This window comes from Camelus bactrianus, chromosome 3 (genome assembly GCF_048773025.1).
Source record: "Camelus bactrianus isolate YW-2024 breed Bactrian camel chromosome 3, ASM4877302v1, whole genome shotgun sequence".
Taxonomy (NCBI): Eukaryota; Metazoa; Chordata; class Mammalia; order Artiodactyla; family Camelidae; genus Camelus; species Camelus bactrianus.
Genome location: NC_133541.1, coordinates 9,081,070 through 9,104,954, shown reverse-complemented (window position 1 = coordinate 9,104,954; position 23,885 = coordinate 9,081,070). Strand labels below are relative to the sequence as shown.

Sequence of the window (23,885 nt, the reverse complement as noted above, 5' to 3'; positions counted from 1 at the left end):
TGGCTTTTCCACTGTAATGTTACTCTTCCCTTGTCCGCCTTCCCACTGTGCACTGCGGGGTTCTTACTTAGTCTCTTTGCTGAGATCAGAGAACTATAAGCAGTAATGTGCCACCATCACTAATGCAGCCTTCAGGGACTCCAGGATGCCTGCATTCCCTACTGTCTCCTTCCTGTGTTTCTCCTGATGGAAGATGGGTACCACATCTATCATCCTGGCATCCTCCACAGGTCCCACCTAGTGCCCTGCACACAGTAGGCACTTGAGAAATCTGTAAAGACTTGGAATAGAGTTGGGTTTCACCTGAGAGTTAATAGAACTACTCGTGGGATGCCGGTAGGTGTATAAGGTTGAGAGCTGCAGGAGCCGAGATCAGCTTGGCGGTGAGTACCCACCCCCAGGAGCCACCAGGCACCAGGGCTCTGATCTTGATTGACTCCGTTCCATTCTGCATTTTAAAAACCTTGGCAGAGGCTGATTTTTCTTTTTACTGCCCCCCCCCCAAGGGGCAGAGGCTCTCTCAGGCCCCTCAGATTCAGGGGTAGAGTGTATAGTCATAGAGGTAATAGGATCTTCCAAAAGTCAAGGCAGTACTGCAACTGACCTAGGGTTGTCTGTCACAGGTCAGGCCATATCTGTCCTGTCTCCTGTAGCCGTCCCCAGGGCTGGTTTTCTTACCCTGCACCCCACATCCTTCTCTGGTCATACCATCTCCCCACTCACTCTGATGGGCCAGGGATCCGTGGCCCCTGCTCCCCTAGGGGACGATGCCTTTAGCTCCTGCCTGATGAATTCCAGGAACCAGGAAGCTGATTGGTCCAGTGATCTCCTCACTGGTCAAGGCACTCTGTGCCAGTTCCTTTGCAGGCCACGCAGGGATCTCTCCTGGGTTGGCTGCCCACTCACCCTTGGCCAACTCAGCTGAGGCCCAGAAGGCGACCATCAGGGTGTGGGAGTGAGGCAAGTTCCCCAAGACACAGCAGGGGCACGCCCAGCAGCAGGGCTTGGAAACAGGCTGGCCTAATTTGCAGCTGAAATAGGGCCAGGAAAGTCTCAGAGTCAACTGGAGAAGTAGAAATGGTGGGGACCAACCAGCACAGTGGTCCAGGATGACCTGCAAATGCCTCAGCTCCAGGTACGTGCCTACTCAATTTTCCACAGTGCAAAAGTGAGACTCCTCATTCAACCTGTTTCACCAGACTCGGCTTTTATAAACTCTCCCTAAGCTAACTGTCAAGTGTGTGCTTCTCCAGACTGAATTGTATCAGTCTGTTTTTATTATTTTTTCTTTTTAAATTTTACTTATTTTATATATATATGTATTTTATTGAAATATAGTCAGTTTACAATGTTGTGTCCTGATGTATGTTTCTGTACATATGTTTCTGATGTACATGTTTCTGATGTACAGCATAAGCTTCAGTCATACATGAACATACATATATTCGTTTTCATATTCTTTTTCACCATAAGTTACTACAAGATACTGAATAGAGTTACCTGTGCTATACAGTATGAATTTGTTGTTTATCTACTTATCAGTCTATTTTTAAAGGAACTGGTTCGCATGTTTGTGTGTAGAAGGGGGAGGAGGACACAAAGCAATCCTAACGCTAATGTTTATCCTGACTCCCTGGAAGCAGCACAACATGAAAAGTAATAAGCAATAACATTAACAATGAGCGAGGGAAGCGTGGACGCGGCTCTCCGCGGCTCCGCGCCTGCGCTCTGCCTGAAGCCGCGGGGGCGGAGCGGGGGCGGAGCGGGGGCGGAGCGGGGGCGGGCCCCTTTGTTCCCGTCCGACTCACATAGCGTGTTCGTCTGTCAAGTACTTTATTCCCATCTTAGAATCAGCGCTTCATCGGGGGCAGGGGTCTGAGACCCTGCGCTCCCGGCCTGAGCCCTCCCAATGGGGAGAGGAGACGCGATCCCAGGCCCACCCCTTTCCTGCGGGACTGGCCCTGCAACCCTCTCACCTCCTGCAATCTTCATTTAGTTATTAGGCAGGAAGAATAAAAAGGGGTCGGTGCAGGAGGCACACGTGGTCCACATCTCAGCTCCTCAGCTGGGCCTCAGAGCTCCTCCAACTTGGCCTGTTCCCAGCCCCTCTTACCGTTCCCTCCCTTTCTCCCCTCCCCTTCCCTCCCTTTCTCCCTCCCCCTCCCTCCCCCGCTCTCCTCCCTTTTCATCCTTCTCCCCTCCCTCTCCCCTCTCTAACCTTCTCCTTACCTCCTCTCTCCCCATCCTTCTCCACCACTCCCCTTTCCCCCACTACCCCCCTTTCACCCTCCTAACCTCGCCTCTCCCCCACTCCTTCCCTCGGCTTTCTCCATCCTTCCCCCCTACTCCTCCCCCCCCCCACTCCCGTTTCCTTCTCGGGAGGTTGCTGCAGTCAAACTTCCTGAGTCACAAGGATCTGAACACATCGTGTCTTTCTTCCTCCTGCCTCTGTGTTTGCCACTCCCCCCACCTTGAATTTGCTCCTTCTAGGCTTTGCTGTCCCAAATCCCAGCATCCTCGGAGCCCAGCCCACATGCCCCAGGCCGGACCGGCAGGTAGGGGGCAGGGCAGAGGAGGCTGATCTTAGTTAGGCATGTATTTTATGGCAAATGACAATAGGACCTCTAGGAAGGATGGAGGGGTAGTGCTGTGGGAGGGGTTCGGGGGACAATCCGCATGATGTGAGTGTCCCCATCTAGAGCAGCAGCACTGAGTCAGAGACTGGGTCGCGCGGGACCCCGCTCTGTGCCCTGCTGGCTTCAGGACCCCTGGGAGTGTAGCCTGGGCTGGTCCCTCCTTGAGGGGATGGAGTTGGATTCCCCCTTGCAGTCAACTCCCCCAGGCCTTGGGGGTGGGCCAGAAAGGAGGGTCCCCAGGAGAAGACTATCACCGGACTAGAAAGAGAACTTCCCGCTGGGACCTTTGTACACGACCACTAGGCGTACAGGCGTCCCTCCGGAGGTGTTTGCTTCCCTCTGTAACTCGTGGCCCCAGGGAGATGTCACCTTGCTCCTCTGATGGGGGCTGTGAGTGAGCAGGGCCGGCACCGAGCCAGCTCTGCATTATATAAGCGCTTGCTTAAAAAAGTCCAGGAGAGAAGCACCAGCAGGAATGATGTGCCGCGCTTTCCGGTTACAGTTTGGTGGAACATGTGAAATCTTTAATTAGCAGTAATGAGAGCCTCATTCCCTCCCGAAGCCGCCATCGGCTGTGGGGCTGAGGGGCCCTTCTCCCGGGAGGGGGCCGCTCAGTGCAGTCGTGGTGACCGTCCAATCTGGGATGAAAAGACCTTAGATATGGCAGGAATTTTGCTTAGAACCACCTGATCTAAATTTGGAAGTGGACTTTGATGTTTTGGGGTTTGTTTGTTTATTTTAATCATACCAGCCCCAGGGAGGCCCTGTAAAGCACATTTGGGGAGGCTGAAGTGAATTCAAAACGACTCAAGACCATCTCCAGGTCTTGACTGGCTGTCAAATACAGCAATTTTCCCAGTTGAAAATGAGGTAAATAGAAAGTATATTTTCAAATATTATGGCTGAGTTTGCTTCTCTTAAAGCCTGGAAAGCAAAATTAAAATAAAGTCTGGTTTGGGTATAAATAATATCTTTAAGCTTAAAAAAATACTAGAGGAGGGATAGGAACCCTGAGAAAGCCACTCGCCAGCGACGCAGTGCCTGCGACAATGTCTGTGAGAGAAGCCAGGCTGGGGGTGGGGAACACTTCAAGATGGGGGTTGCAGGTTGGGGAGGGCCACCTTCCAAAGAGGCGTAATTATGCAGGGAGGGGTGGGTCTGCTCTGTGTCTTGATTATGATGGTAATTCCATAATTGTACATTTTTGTCAAAAATTATAGACCAGTATATGGTATAAACTACATAATCCTATAAATTACATTATACTGTGTGAAATACTATATATAAATATGTATTATATATTTATAAATTTTATCTCTTAATACTATATATAAATATATATTTATAAATGATACTAGATAATTATTATCCTGTATATAAAACCAAATTATAGTATTATAAAATGCTATTAATTCTATTATGTAAAGTATAAATGGTATTACACTTCAAGGGACTGAGTTAGAAAAAGAAGACATCAGAGGCGGAGGGAGGGTTGTTTGTGGGGGCGCCGCCGTCCCTCCACCCCACCCACAGGACACTGGGTTAGCACTGGATTTGCCTCAGGACACTCTGACCCCTCTAGTTGCTGAGGAAGGGTAGGATGTTGGAATAGAAGCCTACCCTCAAATGTCCCCCTGGCTGAGCTGTCCTGGTTCTGTCCCCTCCTGTCCCCCACTGGCTCGGCACCCTTCCAGGCCTGTGTCAGAGAGGACAGGGTTGCCTCAAGGCTCGTCTGGCCAGGGCAGGGCTGTCCTGAGGCTGTCCTTCCACCACAAGGAGGTCTTTGGGCCAAGAGGCTCCCCCAGCCCAGGAGTCCCTGCTCCTAATTTCATTGGTGACGACTGATCATCGCAGAGTCTGTGGGCAATTCTGCACCTCTGCTGCCCTCACTGCATCCCTGTTTCCTCTGCCCCAGGGGCTTTCATAGCATCACGATTTCATTTGGTAGCTACACAGCAGGTTTTACGCCCCCAAGTGAACGTCCTGGAATTTACCACCAAGAAAGAGGAGGCCTCCTCACAGGGAGAGAGGTTTCCAGGGAGGAACAGCTTGGCTGATGCATTAAAAGGCTTCTATGATGGGGCAGAAAAACAAGTTTGGGGTGAATCTCCAAAACAAAAAGCCAAAAAAAAAAAAAAAAAGACTCTACGTCTTTTCTGCCCCCAGAGTGGAGCTGAAATCGGTTCCCTCAGGCTCCTGAATTCTGCATACCTTATTCACTCTGGAGCTGAGAAAACCAGAAATTTCCTCTTCAAGGCATGCATGCCTGTGTGTGTGTCTGTGTGTGTGTTCACACGGCTGCTCTACAAAATTACTTCGCTGCCCAGTTGCTGGTTCATGCATAGAGATAAGAAAGTAAGTGGAGTTCCTTTTCCTAGCCAGCTTCAGCATTAATTTTTGCACCACAGAGCTGCCTCCTCTTTGGAGTCCAATTGCATGCGGAGTGAGGGAAGGCGGGTGTCTCCCAGGCCTGCTCACCCCAGCAGTCACCCACCCCTCCGGGGCACCCTCTGTCACTGTCCACCTAAGGATCCCTGGGCCCCCACTGCAGGACGGTCAGGGGTCCTCTCCTCCCGTTTCCCTCTCTGACCCTAGACTCCTAGAAGGATGGGGCGCATCTCTTTAAAGGCGGTGACCCGTTTGGAGGGGCCTGGGTGTGGCAGCTGTGTCCTCTGTGCCCTGATGTTGGGTGAAGGGGTTGGAGAAGCTGGAAAAGAGGGGGCACAAGAGAAGAAGCGTGTGCGGAAAGAGGACAGATGCCACTGACTTCATCATTTTTGTGTAGGAAGAGTTTCTAAAATGGCTTACTTTTAAAAAACTAAACAGATCTCAAAGCCTCTGCTTTTAATAGAACATCAGTCCCTGGTTCCAAATTAGCAGCCCTTAATCTTCCACCATCTAGTTCTGAAGTGACTATTAAGCTGCTGGGTTAGGACGATCATCCCCGATGAGCGAGCTGCAGAAGGAAGGGAAGCGGTGGGGTGTGGGCGAGAGCTTAGGGAGGCGGCCTGGCCTCGGAGGGGCACGTGGGAGCCCAGAGGCACAGCCGGAGAGGGTGGCCGCGGGCCCCGGGTGCTGCCTGCTGCCAGCCTGGGCTCCAGCCCCTCCGCACCCCGGCCCCCACCGGCCCCCCACTGGCCCAGGGAAAGGCCTGCTGAGTCAGCATCTTGCTTCTCACCTTGAGGCATCTTTTCTTCCTCTCTCTTTCTCTTTTGTGCATTGTTGGGGGCCAACTCGGATCGTGCAGGCAGGGCATCACATAGGTCAGGAAGGATTCATTTTCCATGCAAATCGGAAGGTTTGTGAAGAAAGGAACGATGTTCTCAGAAAGCTGCGCTCCGCGCCTGCCCGGGGCTCAGGTGCACTCAAGAGGCTGCTTTGTCTCCTTCAGGGCAGCCGTGACCTGGGGCCACTCTCCCCAGAGCCTTCCTGGGGGCCGGGCAGGGACCAGTGCCCAGGGTGGGGAGCTCTGCCGGCCTCAGCACAGCGGCCTCGGACCGTGTATTCCTTTCTCAAGTGCTGTAACCAAGTGCCAAAAAATTGGGTGGTTTTAAAGAAAAGAAATGAATGAATTCTCATAGTTCTGGGGGCCAGGAGTCCCAGATCAAGGTGTCCACAGGGCTGATTCCCTCTGGAGGCTCTGAGGGAGTACCTGCTCCCAGCCTCCCTCCCCGCCTCCGGTGGCTGCTGGCCGTCCCTGAGCCTCCCTGGCCTACAGCCGCGCTACCCCAACCTCTGCCTCCGTTGTCCCCCGGCCTCCTCTGTGTGGCTCTGTCTTCACAAGGGCGCATCCTGCTGGGTTAGGGGCCCACCCTACTCCAGCGTGATCTCATCTTAGTTACACCTGCAAAGACTGTATTTCCAAATAAGGTCACATTCTGAGCTTCCAGGTAGACGTGAATTGGGCAGGGGTGGGCGGGACACTGTTCAACCCCATACACCCAACAGCAACACCCACAGCCCCAGGCCAAAAGGTGGCTGGCTTCCTTTTGCAGGATATGTCCAAGAGGCAGGATATGCCCAGAGAAGTTCTCCCCTTTAGATCGCAGTGGCTGGAGGTGTCCTGAAAATCCAGCCACCTAACGGCCAGGGTGAGAGGCTGGGCCCTGCAGTAGCCAAGGTGCCTCTACCCTGGGCTCCCTCCTCTGGCCAGGCCTCCCCCAACACCCTCAGGGCTCTACTCCTAGTCCCTGCTCCAAAGAGATGACATCCCCATCTTCAGAACTCCTCCCTCTTTTAAATTGAGTGAAATGATTACATCATATGTGTTCATTGTGCAAACCTTGGAGAGAGACTCAGACTGCCACATGCTGCCCACAATCCCTCGCTCAGCCCTTTGATGAACTCCACCTTAGCCACACACGTATTTAAAAATTATATTTTGGATCTCAGATGTACAGAGTTGGGTTAACCATCACCCTCGGTTCATAATACATCATCATCATTGGCACATGCATCGCTTTTTCTACTTTATGTTTGTCATGCGTCTCAAAGTATAATAGCGTGGCAATATGGCTCATGTTTATCTTTCTTGCTCGGCGGTGCTCAGAGTGTTGTATGCACGTGTTCATTTACTCTTCACAGTAACCCTAGCGTGGTGTGTTCAACCAGCATCCCCTCATCCCTACTAGCTTGTGAAGGTGATTATTAAGTTCTCAGAAATTTTGTGAGTCAATTATTAAACCATCGGGAGTTTGACAATGGTTGTGATGGAAATATTACCTCCATGGAAATCAGTAAATGCCACAAATCAGAGCTCTTCGTATCGAGAGCTCCTTTGACATCACACCATGGCCCACGAGGTTGGCACTCTGGCTGTTCCACGTTACAGATGAAGAAGCCAAGGTAGGAAGGAGGGTGGGCGCCCACACAAGGTCATGCAGCCAGCAAATGGTGAGTCTGAATTTGAACCCAGGAAGGTGGCCAGGCTCCCAAGTCTCAGGACACCACAGGCACTGTTTGAACCCCAGTATTTCCCACCCATCACAGGCAGCCTCCCCAGGCATTAAAAATCCCTCAGAATGTAACTTCCAATGCCTGCATAATATTCTGTTGTGTGGACATACAGCAATCAATTAAAGTATCCTCAACTGTGAAACAATGAGGTCGTTTCTGACATTTTTCTTGTAAAAATGCTTTGACCATAAGTTTGTTTTTTTGTCTGTGAGTCTGTTTTTGTTTTGTAAATAAGTTCATTTGTATCATTTTTTAGATTTCATTTATAAGTGACATCATATATTTGTCTCTGACTTACTTCACTTAGTATGATCATCTCTAGGTACATCCATATTGCTGCAAATGGCATTATTTCATTCTTTTTTATGGCTGAGTAGTATTCCATTGTGGATATATACCTAGATAAACAACAAGGTCCTACTGCAGAGCACAGGGAACTATATTCAATGTCTTGTAATAACCTATAATGAAAAAGAGTATGAATATGTATGTGTAACTGAATTGCTATGCTGTGCACCAGAAACTAACACAATATTGTAAATCAACTACACTTCAATTTTTTTAAAAATGCCTTGACCACCCTCTCCCCTGTCTCACAATGCATGTTCCTAGAAATCTATCCCCAAGGACCGCCCCCGTCAGCAGGCCCCAGGGGTCAGGTTGCAGAGGCCTTAGAAACGCTTGGCCCCTCTGCAGGCCCAAACCTTCTCCAGAGACAGCAAGACTAGCAAGACCCCTGCCCCGGCAGGGCGTAGCCAAGAGACACTTCTGCAAGTTTCTTCTTCTCTCTCCTTCAGCCTCTCCTTCTAGAGTGACAGGGACAAAACCTGTGACAGATTTACTGAGAGAACCCCCACATGACTCACACACGCACATGCTTCTGCAGTCCCCCAGCACTGAGCATGGAGACAGCCTTAATGACATATCAGGTTTGGGGGCTCTTTCTCTCCCCAAGAATAAGGACTCCTGGGGGCAGGGAAGCTGTGATCAGTTTCCTAAAGGGCTTAGCAAGCTCCCCAACTTGTATCAAGGGCCCAAAAACTGTTCTTTAAATGAAGGCAGGAATCGGGAAGAAAGGATCAAACATTCCAACTTGGAAAACTCCTTGTAACGTCCTGGAGGTTATCAGAATCTGTTTCTCTGTGGGGTGTATAGGTTTACTCGAGCTGCTGTAACAAAACATCACAGACTGAATGACTCAAACAACAGAAATGTATCATCTCCTAGTTCTGGAGGCAGAAGCCCGAGATCCAGGCGTGGGTGAAGCTGGTTCCTTCTGAGGCTGTGAGGGACAATCTTGTCCAGGTCTCGCCTGGCCTCCGAGGGCTTGCTAGCCATCTTGGTGTTCTTTGGCTTGTGGACACTTCACCTCAGAGTCTGTCTTCATGTTCACATGACATTCTCCCCGTGTGTGTCCAAATTTCCCTTTTTTGTAAGGATACCAATCTTACTGGATAAGAAACACACCTTACTTAGTATCAGGTCATCTTAACGAATCACATCTGCAACAGCTCTATCTGAATAAAGGCACGTTCTCAGGCCCAGGGGGTTAGGACTCAACATACAAATATGGGACGGGGGGAGGCGACACAACCCATAACACGGAGCACCTCACCTTCTGCCTCCCCCCTGCTCCCTCCAGGGGAGGGCCATTTGAGACAATGACACAGAAGACACCTGTTTGGGGGAGCGGGTATAGCTCAGTGGTAGAACTCATGCCTAGCCTGCACAAGGTCCTGGGTTCAATTCCCAGTACCTCCATGAAAAAATATTTTTTACAAAAAGGAAAATGCCTGTTTAGAATTGTTCACCTCTTATCTGTTCACCAACTTTCCTACACATATCCTGAATCCACCCACTGGGCCACAGTGCAGCTTCCAGGATTCTTTTGGTAGAAATGAAGCTAATTAAAAAGACTTCAGGGTAATGGATATTTCTGTACTATGCCTGAGACTCCGACCTTGAGCTCTCTCTCCACCCATCTGACATGAGAAAGACTATGGTATAACTGTCTTCGGGGTTACTTAGTCATAATTCTGCTAAATCCTCTCAAGAAGAGAGGAGGATTAAACAGATGGCCCCTTCAGTCTGTTCCTTATGAACACAGCCTTAGTTTAATCATGACAAAAATTTCACATCTATTAATGTCTCTTTCAACAGTTCATAATTCACATTCTCTGTAAATATTCCAGAGAGCAACAGAGCAATTTTCTTAAGCTAATACATCAAAAGAAAAAGTTCAGGAGCCTCTAAAGTCATACCTTTTTCCCCCATGCCACCTCCAGAAGAAATCATATGCTTCTAAGGTTGGGACTAGGCTCTTCTCTGCTTTTTTCCATCAAAAATTCGTGACTCAAATCTAGTCGTGTGCGAGGTATGAGGTTGGGGCTATGGAAGAGATCTGTTCCAACAGCTCTGTGACTTTGAGCAAATGACTCAACCTCTCTGAGACTTGTGTTCAACATGTATAAAGGAGAGGGAGTAAGACCTTGTCATGGTGAGGGTGAGACTTAAATGAAGTGATGTCAGTGGTGTCTCCCGTCAGCGTGGGCACAGAGCCGGCACATGCTGAACACCAGATTCCTTTCGCCCCTCCCTTGGGCATCTTAACCAGCATCCCAGCCCCTCCCCGCCACCCTCAAGAAGATTATGGCTTCCTAAGCACATGAGTCACTTGCAAATGTAAAATGTTAATATACAACTGCCTTAATGCATTTTAAAGAAGAAAGTCGTAATTATGTTAGAACTATTGGTTCCGGAATTCTACCAAGGCAAGAACTACCAGCCTCGAAGATCTGTGGTTCCTCCCACCCCTCCTCTAAACAAACAGACTCAGCTCAGGTTGGGAAACGCTTCTGCTGCCCATGCCTTCCTGCCTGCCTGCCACACAGCAGTGCTTGTCATGTGTTCGTTATGTAAAAAAGTGACCGGTGTGTGAGGCTGGGCCAGGTCTGCCTGCAGGAAGCAGAGAGGCTGACCACTGGACCAGACGGCCTTGTGGTTCCTGTGTGCTGAGAAGCCCAGAGGTGTAAGACTGCTGGCCTCGCTGCCACTGTTGGACAATACCATCAGGGACCCAGGCTTATCCTCCTCCTGTCTGGATATTCATCCTCAGTCTTGTCTCCTCTTGGTTTCAAAAGGGCTGCTGCAGCTCTAGACATCATGTCTTCCTTCAAAGACAGCAAGAAGGGGAAGAAGAGAAGGTTCTGGCCATGCTTGTGTCTTTTATCAGGAAAGCCAAAGATTTTGCAAAAGCCAGGTGACTTCTGCTTTTTTTCAGTGGGCCTCCAGCTGCAAGGGCATATACGTAGCTGGATCAAACAGTGGTTATCAGCTAACAAGGTGGAGGGGAGGCATGGATTTTGTATGGATTTCTAATGGGTCGGCCATAGAGACTCAGAATGTTCTGAATGCATCCATTTAGGAGAGAGGCTGGTCAATACCCTAATCCGGTGCCTTTCTGAGATGCCAGGAACCAGGGCTGATCTTGTACAAGAAGCCCTGTGACTCAGGGCCTCTTATTTCTGTGACGACAGAAAGAAAAGAAAGTGGGAAATGGTCAGCACATACACGAATCTGTTACTTTCTAAAGCAAGGACATTTTTAAAGAATGGTGGACGCTACCTTGATCATTCTGGTATGTTCATATCTGTTTTGCAAACAGTACTTGTTGTGAATAAATCATTGACTAGGTTTTCAAAAACATACCTCGATTTGCCCATCTGAATAAAGGTCGTCATGGGCTCTCTGGAGAAGTCATACTTTTAAGTAACGCAGCCGCCTTTGCCAAGACATCTGCGTGGTGCTTACAAAATTCAGGTTGAGTCACATATGAAAACTAGTTTGATTGCTTTCAAAGCAGTCCTCATTTTTCACCTAAAAATGCCTTCTTTATCCAAATTTGATCACTCCCCCTGCTCCCCAGACTCAGCTTTGAGTGACTTGGCTTTTTCTAGAATTCAAAGCAACCCTCAGGTTGTGTGGTTGTGTGTGTGTGTGTGTGTTGTTATTGTTGCTAATGCAAATACTGGGGACTGAACCCAGGACCTTTGCATGCTAAGCACACACTCTACCACTGAGCTATAACCCCTGCCCCCTGTGTGGTTGTTTTTAACAGGAATGTATAGTAAACAATTTGCCACCAGATTTAAAAGCAGTTCAAGTGTCAGGGACACTGAAATATGCACCTTGCTTCTCCAGGTGGCTCCTGTTGGGGTCCCCTGCTTCTGCAGGTAAACTTAACGGGTACCCCCGGGCTGTGGGGGAGGCTCGAAGCACCTGCCTGGGGCTGGGCCTTCTGGTGGAGGCCTGCACTCCCATGGGAGAAGCATTCCGAGGATGAATCCGTGCCTTGAGGCTTAAAAGAATTCCCAAATGAAAACTGGAAGAAGGGAGTGGCAGGCTGGGCCCTGGAACAGCTGAGGTGGAGAATGATGCACTCACCTGCTTAACTGGACAAGCCATCAGGCTGGGTGCCGAGGCCCACCTGGGGTCAGGAGCTACCAGCGCAGGGGCCAGGCACAGGGTAAGGTCAAGTGTACTAGCCCCCTCAGGCCAAGTCTGCTACTCCTGTGCTGTTTCCAGGGAAACAAGTTATTGCACTATCGCGTTCTGAGACATCGGAGCCCCTGGCCCACACCTGGGGGACCTGGCAGGAGTGATGCTGAACAGGGCCCGAGTGGCAGATGCCGCCAGGACGAGCCAGACCAGTTGCTGAGGGGACAGGCAGAATTCCTCTGTCCCTCAGTCTCATCTTTGCCCCTCTGTTTGCAAAACCTGGGCCCTGAGCTACATGCCCCTCTCATGGGTGGTGTTGGAAGTCACAGCTGCTCCAGGCTGGGATTTTTAAATTAGCAAGATTTTAATTAGGTCATCATCACTGCCGGTGCCTTTTATTCAGTTACTCGTTCACTCTCATCCCACAAGCATTTATTATGTACCCACTACATGCCAAATACTGGCACAACGACGCTTAACTGTTTGGGAACCAGGAGTGACTGTAACCTAAATCTTCTGTGGCTGAGCCTGAGAGCAGTGGCGGGGGTCCTTTATGGGAAAACCATCAAATCGTCTTTAATAAAGGCAGATGGTACACACAGATTTGCGGGTGTGATAGGAGTTTATTATAAGTATCACTTCATCAAAGTACTTTCAAGGTCTTTAAAACTATTATAGCAGCCCCCTGGGGTTGGAGTTTCACAAGCCTGAAAAACGTTTGCTTGGCGTTCGATGCAGGCGGCTCTCGGCAGGTGTCACAGCAACCTGGCGTCGAGGGGACGGTTGTTGTGTGGTAACCAGGAAAAGTGAAGCCAACTCACTCACCCAGGAAGAGAGGCCAAGAGAAAAATTAACCTGGGAACCAAGTTCCGTGTGTGTGTATATTCATGGGCAGGGAACTGGGTTGGAGCGCTCCGCCTTGGAAGACGTGAGACAGGGTTCTCCCACCGCGTGCAGAGGACGTATAAGGCACCGCGCTCTTGGGAACCCTCGTGGGTGTCCTGCCTCTGCTTGGTTCTGTGCCCTTCCCGGTCCTCCTCCAGCCTGCCAGAGACGCTTTATACGCCTGCCATCACAATCCCTACCACAGCCTCGCTTAAAATCCCTTTACTCACAGACTCCAGGGCACATCCCTAATACCTAACATGCCCTACAGGGTCCTTCACTGTCCACACCTGGCCCACATCCCCAGGGGCATCTCCCACCCTTCCCTGGGGTCACCCTAACACACACACACACACACACACACACACACACACACACACCACTAAAACGCCACCACCCACTGGCCCAGGCCCCGGTCTCTTTCTCTCTAACTTTTTCACCTGCCTCTCTCCTGCCTAATTTTACTCTGTTCTACCAGCGTGCTTGTCCCTTGAAACCCTCCAGCCCCTCTTTGTCAGTATACAGCATCTTTCATTTTTGTGTATTTTTTAATATGTGGCGGGGAGAGGTAACTAGGTTTATGTAATTATTTTTTAATGGAGGTACTGGGGATTGAACCTGGGATCTCGTGCAGGCTGAGCACTCGCTCTACCACTGATCTATGCCCTCCCCCCAACCCCATCTTGCAAAGACTGCTGGCTTGTCTCCCAGCGTGAGAAGGACGCCCTCAGGGGCCCCTTAGAGCTGCTTCCTATAGGTGACTCAACGTACATCCCAGGACAGGCTCAAAAAAGAGCGAGATGTGTGTTTACCTGCTAGGCTTTGACTCAGAGGCTCAGGTCCCAGCAGCAGCTGTCATGGTGGAGTGGCCTTGGGAGAGTCACTTGACCTCTCACTTACAAATAGGAGACGATGGAGAATCTTCCTCCCTGGAGTGGTTGTGAGTGTTAGGGGTTAATGCTGGTGAAATATTTGGCACAGAGTAAGCGCTCTGAAGTGTTAACCATCAGCCCACTGTTTTGAAATGGTTTCCGCAGAGGAATTAGGTTGCATGCCCCCTCCCCCGACCCCAATGAGTAATAACCCATAGCATTGCTGCAAAGCTCTGCGGAGTTTGCACACACCTCAAACACACACACACACACACACACACACACGCCTCCCAAGTGGCCTCCTCACTTCCACAGGCTTCTACACACAGTAGGTGCTCAACCTACACACCTTGGCTTGAGGTCACATGGATCTCATTACCTGGAGCCAGAAGGGGCAGGTGTGGGAAGCCATAGCCGGTCTCTAATGCAGAGGGCACATTCAGTGTGTCATCTAGAATCTCACTTCGCTGCACAAGTGATTTTTCTCCTCCTCCTCATCTTCTGCCAGGAAACCATCCTCTTGTCTCCCAGGCAAACTCCAGGCCTCAGGGACTCTTAAGTCAGTGTCAGTGACAAGTGGAATTTGCTCTGTTCATAGCCCGCCCGGCCAGGCTAAGTGACATCGGGATGGGGGGCTGCACTGCCTCCTGTGGGCTGGGGGTGATCTCATCCTAAAGTTTTTACGGCAGAAACTCTTGTTTTTCTAACTTTGTACTAGACATATTTTATTTTTATTATAAAAATTTTACTTACTTTTATTATAATTTTTATATTATAATTACTTCATATTGTATAAATATTTATATTATTATGTTATAAAAGGATATAAAATACTATAATTATTTTAACTTTTTATTTTTAAATAATAACAAGCTTACAGAAGAATTGCACAAATAGAAGAAAAAACCCCACAGACCCTTCATCCAGATGCACACCCATTGTTAACACTTTGCCCTGTTTTGCCACATCAGCTCTCTTCCTCTCAGTAAATATATATATTACTTTCTTCCTGGTCCATTTAAGAGTGGGTTGCAGACATCATGCTCCTTCATCCCTAAACAGTCCCACATATGCCTGTTAAGAACAAGGGCAGTCTCTCCAGCAACCACAGTGCAGTTACCTGAGTCGGGAAATTTACCACTGATGGAATACTATTACTAATTACCAAGTGCCCCAGTAACGTCTCCATAGTGTTTTTCTCCCAGTCCAGGATCCAAACCAGGATCACACGTTATATTTAGTCGCCAATTTGCTTTGATCTGTTTTCATCTGACATCCTTGTTTGCCTTCTTTTTGTCCTGAATAACAATGATATTTCTGAAGGGGATATAAAAGTTGTTACCTAGGAGATTAGTATTAAAAAAAAACTCTCATATACCTTCACCAAATCCCCTGAAATTGGGGTTTATCTGAGGTTTTGGATTTTTGGTAAGAATGTATACTAAAGAGACTTCCTCAGTGCCTGCCCCCAACCTGAAGACCCATGATGCAATTTTGTCCAGTTGTTGGTCACGTTGACTTAAGCTTAAGTCACATCTTTGTATGGGCTTGTTGTCCATTCATACATTATGTTTGGGAAAATGTCTATGCAAGTTCTTTGCTCATTTTTAAACTGGGTGGTCTTGTTGAGTTGTAAGAGTTTCATATATTTGGGATCCTGGACTCTCCTCAGATCTATGGCTTGCCAATATTTTCTCCAGTTCTGTCGGCTGTTTTTCCACTTTTTCTAGATGAGCGTCATTTTCATCACGATGATGTGCAACTTATCTGCTTTTTTCCTTTGTTGCTTGTACTTTTGGTGTCACAGCTGAGAAAACATCACCAATTCCAATATCATGAAGGTTTGCTCACATTTTCCTCTAAGCTTTATAGTTTTAGCTCTTACATATAAATCTTTGACCAGTTTTAAGTTAAATTTTGTATAGGTGTGAGATAAAAGTCAAAATTCATTCTTTTGCATGTGGCTGTTCCATTTGTTGAAAAGGCATTCTTTCTCCCATTGAATGCTCTTGGCACCCTTGTTGAAGATCAGTTGACCACAGACTCATGAGTTTGTTTCTGAACTCTATACTTCTCTTTTGTCGGTCCATATGTTCATCCTATGCAAGTACCACACTGTCTTATTGCCATTGCTTTGAAATATATTTTGTAATCAGGATGCATGTGTCCTCTTACTTTATTTTTCTCTTACAAGATTGTTTTGGTTATTCCAGATTAGCTTTCATTTCTGATGCAAAAGAAATGATGCTTGGATTTTTTTTGGGAAAGCAGATATACTTGTAATTGTTCAGATATCTCACTTTTTGAATGTTTAATTGGTATTTGTGTCTATGATTGAGCTCAGACATTTATACAAATAAAAATGTTATAGGTAAACAACCAGAAAAATAGATATAGATAGACAAAAAAGAGAGAATGGATTTGAAATTTGACTATTCAGAGATGATAGATAGATAGGTAGGTAGGTTGATAGATAGATAGATAGATAGATAGATAGATAGATAGATAGATAGATAAAGGGAGACAGAATGGATTTGCAATGTGCTCCTGGACTGTGAGACACAGGTATGCACACATAGAGAGGGATTTGCAGGGCTTGAAGCTACTTTGACCCAAAGTACTTGCCTGGCTGAACCAGTAATGTGTAACAGAGGTCTAGGGGAGCCCTTGTGGCTTTGACTCCAGTTATGGAAATTAACTTGAGTCCAAAAATCACAGAGATTCCAAAAGGCAATGAGCCCTGAACTTTGCCCCCTAAGGACCTTCACCCTCCCTACCCCTTCTGCCATCACACTTTCTGGCAGCATTTTCCAGGTGGGTAAACCCTGGGGCTTTGAGCAAAAAGGAACCTGCCTCCAAAGGGATTATCTTTTGAGGTCCTGCTCTGCCTGTTCTGTTCTAGCCCTGGTTCTCCCAGCCTGCATTCAAATGTGGAAGGTGAGGGGCTGGGTGAGAGTGTGCATGGCCCGGATCTCAGGTCGGGCAGCGTCCAGCAGAATAAAGAGGAGCCAGGCTTCCTTGTCTCCTCTCCTGTGTTGGAGGGTCCACATCTCCCTAAGTTTGGGGATTTGCTAGAAAGATTGACAGGACTCCACTATGTGAGTTGAACTTGGGGTTGAGATTTATTACAGCAAAGCAGAAGTGACTGGAAAAGATGGATGTTGGCGAAATCCACAGAAATCCAGCATGGGCTCCCCTGCCGTGCCTCCTCATCCGAGCCCCCTCGGAACGTGCTTTTTCTCTGGCAGAGAACTACAGGGTCATGAGTGGAAGGCCCCTGGACAGGGAAAGCCACACAGGTCTGCAGGTCCATGGCATTTATGGGGGGTTGGTCACATGGACACATCCTGCTATCAATCACCCATGGCAACGGAAACTCAGGACTCCAACGATGAAACTAGGTACGCATCATCAGTCTTGGTGTTTGTGCAAAGCCATCCTGACAAGCTTACAGGGCACGGTCCACCGTTCCAGGTGTATACAACATCATCAATCACTGACTCACAAACCTCCCAAGGGCCACGTTCCCAAGGCTGGGCCAAGGGTATGTCATAGCTCCAGGTTTCCTTGGAGACATGCAAGGAGCAAGCAACCAGATGGGCTGTGCTGGTCCTTTCCAACATTTTAACATCATTACATGGTAATCAGCCTACAGTTATGGAAACATCAGGAGGCTTGGAGCTCAGACAGCCTCAGGAAACCATCGGGCTGTTGGGTTCCATCACTGTGTCCCCAGTAAAGGTGAAGTGGGAGCATGTGCTGTAAAACCACACAAAGTGGCCAAGATTCAAATCGTGTCACCTCTCCAAGCCTATGATCTTATGCACCCCAGCCAAAGGAATGGTTGTGAAGTTGCTATGTTACGTGACCTGCCATGTAAACAGTTCTTACTTTTCCTAATTGTTGCATTTGTCCAACATCTGTCTTTCCTGCTTCGGTCCCTCATATCTGAGAGGATCTGGAAATCCATAATCCTCACTTAAGACTGATTCAAGAAATCAAGCCTCTGGAGGTCATTTGCTGATCTGTTTTAGAGGATTTAGCTCTGCTAAACGTCCCCCCTTAGCACTCTCTACTTGCACAAAAATCTCTATTCCTTTTTGAACAAGTCTGTAAATCCAGTTTGTCCCACTTACTGGTAATGTATTATAATACCAAAAACAACTCATTTACTGGCAGGGGGGTATCTGTTTAGCAAATATTTACAGAGCCTTTCCAGTCATCATCATAATTTTTGTTCAGTGAGTATTTATTGGATGCACAGTCTGTGCAAGACGCTATGTCTGAGCAGAGATGCACGAGAAAGAGCAGATTCCAGACCCAGGGGCCCTGCTCACGGAGACTCCCATCTGTCTGCTAAGTAGGGGGACCGGCTGTCCTGGTTTGCCCACGACTGAGGGGTTCCCCAGATGCAGTATTTTCAGTGCTAAAATTGGGGAAATCTGGGACAAACCAGACAGGTCAGTCACCCTATTCGGCAGACAACTGGTCACCCTATTGCTGAGCCATACTAAACAAGGAACTTCACAGAGAATTGCTCTTCGGAATTGTTGTCGGTGCTGTGAGAGTGAAGCAGAGGTGCTGTGAGGCTTCCAATGGCCCCATCGAAGCCACTGCTTCCTGTGCCCCCGTAGAACCGCCGCTGGGACAGACCCTTCCTTTCGTGGCCACCAGAGCCTGGGACCCCAAAGCCTGCTGCTGTTGAAGCCGAGGCCAGAGCCTCAGTGTATCAAAGCTGAGCGATAATCAAGAATCACAAATCTCTCCACTGAGGCCACTGCCACCATGAGCACTGCCCTGACTCCCACCAACTCGTGGGATGGTCCCCCCAGGTTGCTTTCCACCACCCAGAGCGGAAATCCCTCTTCTGATGGTGTCTGCCTGCCCCTGCTCTAGACTCAGCGAGTTCCCTGCTGCTCCAACGGCAGAGAGAGTAAGGACCAGGCTTCTGTACAAGGCTCTCTTCCCTGGGGTGTGCTCCTTCCCCGGGGACCCCCCCCAACCACTCTGCTGGGCCCGCTGGACAGGACCTCATAGAGGTGGGTGCCAGGAGAGCCTGACCACCCACCCACTTCCCAAGCCTCAGCCCTGCGCAAACTTACATTCACCCATAAATGGACTTGTCTGTTTATAATCAGAAGAAAGTTTTATTTTAAATGAACAAAACAGAGATTTTTGTTTTCCCAAAATATACTCCAATTTCCAATTCCCACTCCTCCTGTGGCCATAGCCACCGAGAAGAAATAACATTGTTGTCTAACCAGTTCCCTCTGTCTTGAATTATTTATTGATATTAAGATGAACTATGAAGTAAAATTAAGATGAGTTTGAGAAATAAACTCCGGACTTCCTTTTTTCCTTCTTTTTTGTCACCCGAGGGTGTGTCCTAGCTGACTTTCCCGGACTCAGGCTGTGCTGAGCCGGGCAATCCGCTCTCCGCACGGCTTCACAGCTGCGCCACCCCCGGCGCCCTGCTTACCCCAGCTTTTCCGCTCTAATCCTGAGTTGAGGACGGAAAACACTGGCTGTTCCGGTTTCATTAGGCCGGCAGACTGTGTCTGCAAATCACCTAGACAGACAGTCTCTTGAAGGTTCCTGTAATATAAAAGCCGTTCAACGTGTTTGAAATGACCCACGATTGGTTCTGATGGATCAGGTTCCGTGTCCCGGAACAGAAAGGCAGAAATGGCCCCGAGGAAGCCTGTGACTTGGCGACAGGTGCCTTGGAGCTCTTCTAGTTCATCCACTCAATAGTCAGGTGAGGTGTGGTGTGTGCCTGGCCTCTGGCCACCAGCTGGAGATGAAGACAGGATGACACACGGTCTTTATATTAGTGAAAGCTTCTGGCTGATGGTGAAAGAAACCCAAGGGAAGGCTCCTGTCACCCAGGAAGGGCACAGGGCATAGCTGGGCCTCGGAGGTGTCTGGGACTACACTACTCTCTGCAGGGTTTATCTCAGCCTCTGAGTTCCCTTTCTCCCACCCCAGACCACAGTCTTCCTCAGCACCAGAGGGCAGCCGCATCTGCTGCTCCCACCGAGGTCCCGAATCTCAGGGAGGGGCTCTGATTGGCTCTGCCGGGGTCAGGGGCTCAGCTCTACCAATCACTGGTGGCCATGTGGGTGGGGGTTGCGTGCAAATCACGGCGGCTTCCGTCGGCATCTTGTGGTTATGGCGGAAAGAAAGCGCATATCCCAGAAGAGGGTTGGATCCATGCCCACCACAGCCCTGCTCCAGCACCCGCCCAGCCTGCCAGGGGAGAGTCGGATGCAACGGGAGGCGTGCTGTGACAGCCTCGTGTGCGGGCCCTCTGTTGTGGGAAGCGGGCATGCTTCTCTTTACCACGTGGCTGCCGGGAAGGCTTCATCCAGGATTTGAGAGCCCAGCTGAGCAGTGAAGATAGTGATGAAGAGCTGACCTTCCAGGAGGCACCTGGGGGAAGAGGATTCCAACTTATAGGACGATTTGTTGGGTGTGAGAGGGGTGGGGTGGGGGTATTAAAGACCCTTTTATCCTGGTCAAGGGCCCGTCTTTTCCCTGAAATAAGCAGGACTGGAACAGCTCCAAGCCTACAGAGCTAACCCTCCACTGTGCCAGGGGAAAAAAGGGTGAAGTCTAAGCAAGGCTACAGCTTAGCTAATCGCCTTGGACCGAGGCTGATTTCCTGTGTTTGAGCGTTGTGCTGCAGCATGTAAACGAGTAACGTTACAGGAAGTGGTGATGGATATCAATTACACTATTTTTCCAAATACCACTGTCTAAAATTATTTCAAAATAAAATGGTAAGGGGGAGAGTCTAGCTCAGTGATATGGTGTGTGCTTAGCATGCACAGAGGTCCTGGGTTCAATCTCCAGGACCTCCATTAAAAAAAACATAAACAAACAAAACAAAACAAAATAAAATAAAATGTTAAAAACATCCGTGGGGACATGAATCTCTTTGCATAGATAATGAAAGAAATTAGGAAATAGATTACCTATGTATATCTTGCTCCCAACCAATTAGTGATACCAGCTCAGGTGTTTACAGCATAATTCAGCATTTATCGTGCATCTCTTGTATACTGAGGACTCTGATGGTTTCCTTGAGGAACCAGTAAATAAGCATTATTCCTGCAGACAGTCAAATAATCAAGTAATCTTTTGGTGTCTCAGTCTCCTTCTTACAAATGGGGATGAAAATATTTTGTAAACTAATGAAGTGTGCCACCAGTGGTAGATTGCTGTTAGGAAGGTCTGTTGACTCAAGTGTCCAGCCCTGCTCCCACCGGTCGCTGTCATCCTTCCCGTGTGTTTCACTTCCGTGACTCTGCTTTTCTTATCCCCCCAAATCAGGATGTCACCAATAATCTATATTTCGATAAGAAATATAAAGCTGAGCAGAGGGTTGGATTCTGCCCTGGAATTCAAGTTGCAAATCTTTCCTTCATTCTTAGAAGGGCATTCTGTACCTCTTTTAGTTTGTTTTTCCACTTGTCCCCCCTCCACCTCCCACTGAAATACAAGCTTAACGGAAACAGAGAGTCTATTGTCTTGTGTGCTGTTGTGACACCTATGGCTGGAACAGCGCCTGGTGCTCAGTAAATACATGGTGACTGACTGGATGAGTGTCTCTCGGCCACTGAGCCCTCATATTGGTATGGCTTCTTATAGCTCTGGAGTGTTGTGTCAGAATTTATACATTCCTGCGTTGGAGGAATGCTCTGTGGAGATTTTTTGAAATTAATATAGATGTTTATACTCAAATCCTATTGGTAATATAGTAGCTCAGAGAGGGCAAAAAAAGGTACTTTGTGTGTGTGTGTCACATAACCAGCTATAAAGCAGGAGTTACAGCCTCTGTCCAAGGCCAAACAAGGGTGTGAACACTGGAAGAAATGAAAGTTCTCCCAGGAAGCCCTGCCATCGCAGACTGAATGACCAAGATAGACTGATAATACTAACGATGGGCGGTTAATTGCTTTCTTAAACCAATTTACAATTAAAATTATTCATCCTGGGTAGTTATACATGAATGCCTTGTTAAGCACTGTAAGACCTCAGTAGAAATTGACCAATACATTGCTAGAGCTGAATAAAGAGTCTTGAAATAGATTCATGGAGGAAGGACGTATTGTTCAATAGATTGGGAAAAGAAATGAAGCTAGATCCTGACATTACACCATAATTGTGGTTTGAATTATGTTTCAAAACATATGTTGAGTCCTAACCCCTGGAACTTGTAAATGTGACCTTATTTGGGAATAGGGTCTTTGCAGATGGAATCAAGTTAAGATGAGGTCATTAGGGTGAGCTCTAATCCAATGGGTCTGATGTCCTTGTAAGAAGAGAAGAGACACAGACAGAAACATGCAGGAAGACGGCTACAGGAAGATGGAGGCAAAGACTGGAGCAATATGTTGAGAAGCCATGGGAGGCCAAGGGTTGCCCACAACGTCAGAAGCTGGGAGGGTGGATGGAACAGATTCTCTCCGAGAGCCTTCAGAAAAAGCACAGCCCTGCCAACACCTTGATTCACACTCCTAGCATCCAGAACTGTGAAAGAATAAATTTTTTAATTGTTTTATGCCACCTAGTCTGTGGTAATTTATTACAGGAGCCCTAGGAAATTAATACTATATACAATAAAAGATTCCAAAAGGTCAAATAATTAAGTGTTTAAAAATAAAGCATGAGTAGAAATAATGGAGAGGGTATAGTTTGGAGACAAGAAAGACTTTCATCCTACCACTAATGTCTAAAATTATGAAAGAAAAGATGGACCAACCAACTACATAAAAATTATATATTTCTGTAGAGTTCACCAAAAAAAAAATTTAAAGAAAAATATCTCTTTTCAACATGTGAAAAAAAAGCTAATATGCACAATGCATAAAGGCTTCTATAAATCAGGGAAAATGTAAATGACCCAACATGTATATAAACAAATTAAATGACTAAGCAAACTATAGAAGAAATCCGAATGGCAATGAAACCTGTAGCAAGCTGTCCTGATTCACTGAATCAAATAAGTTAAAAGTAGGCTAAAAACATGTAATTTCCCCTAAAGCATCCTGGCAAAAATGAATCAGGTTGATGACCTCTGGCACTGACAGTAGCAGCTCTTTAACTTCCCAGCCAGAGGGATTTAGGCAGGCTGGTTGTGCCATGAAGGAGTAACTCAGCAGACTCAACTTGCCCAAACCCCACACATGGTTCTTGGTTGGCTCCTGGGAGATGAGCTCTGAGCCCTTGGACCATCCTTCCTGCTAACAGTGCCTTTGCACGTCTGAGGCCCTGGGCCGCACCAAATAATTTATGTTAACAATGGGACTTGCAGTGAGCACCTGTTATTTTATGCCTGAGGCTGTGGGCTACGCCGTGTCATTTTGACTTCTGGAGGGCTGGGGTTTGAGTAGCTGTGGTTGCTCATGGAGCACAGCATGGCCCTGTGACTGAGCCCAGCAAAAGCCCTAGACCCTAAGGCTCGGGTGAGGTTCTCTGATTGACAGCACTTGGTGAGTTGTCACACTGCACTGCTGGGAGAATTAAGCGCTGTGTCTGCCAGTCCCAGGGAGAGGACGGCTGCTTGCTTGTCCTGCTCGCTCCTGGATTCTGTCCCATGTGCCTTTTCCCTTTGCTATTTCTAATCTGAATTCGCTGCTATAAACCACAAGCATAAATATGATAGCTCTTCTGAGTTCTGTGAGTCCTTCTAGTGAATATTGAACCTCAGGGTGGACTTGGGGACCACCCCCCAACACAGTGGTCTCTTTAGAATAAGTTAGAAACTGAGTTTGCAGAGCACTTTACATGAGAATTATCCACATGAAAGAATGGAGGGGAAAGGTTGGGGGGTGCTGTCAGAGATGGGGTAAGACGGGGCGGATGGCCCACACCTGGGCATGGCGGTGAGCCCCTGGGGCATCGGGCGTGGCACGCAAGCCGCGAGCTCTGGCCAGCCCAGGGCGAGGCGGGGGCTGATCTGGTAAAGCGGCAGTGCCGGGAGCGAAGCTGTCTTGAGGCTCCACCTGGTGACAGATGTGTTCCTTCCGCGCCT

At 48.2% G+C, this 23,885-nt stretch overlaps 1 long non-coding RNA gene across 4 annotated transcripts in view; it reads left to right on the top strand.

Annotated features, from left to right (window-relative positions):
* The first annotated feature begins 890 nt into the window (after nt 1-890).
* The window catches only part of LOC123617463 (uncharacterized), a 37,150-nt gene continuing 14,155 nt past the window's right edge, over nt 891-23,885 (top strand). The window contains exon 1 of one of the 4 annotated variants that reach the window (XR_006725609.2): nt 891-1,135. This is a non-coding gene — a long non-coding RNA (uncharacterized LOC123617463). The remainder of the gene's footprint in view (nt 1,136-23,885) is intronic. The other 3 variants (XR_006725607.2, XR_006725606.2, XR_006725605.2) reach the window with 3 other exon arrangements.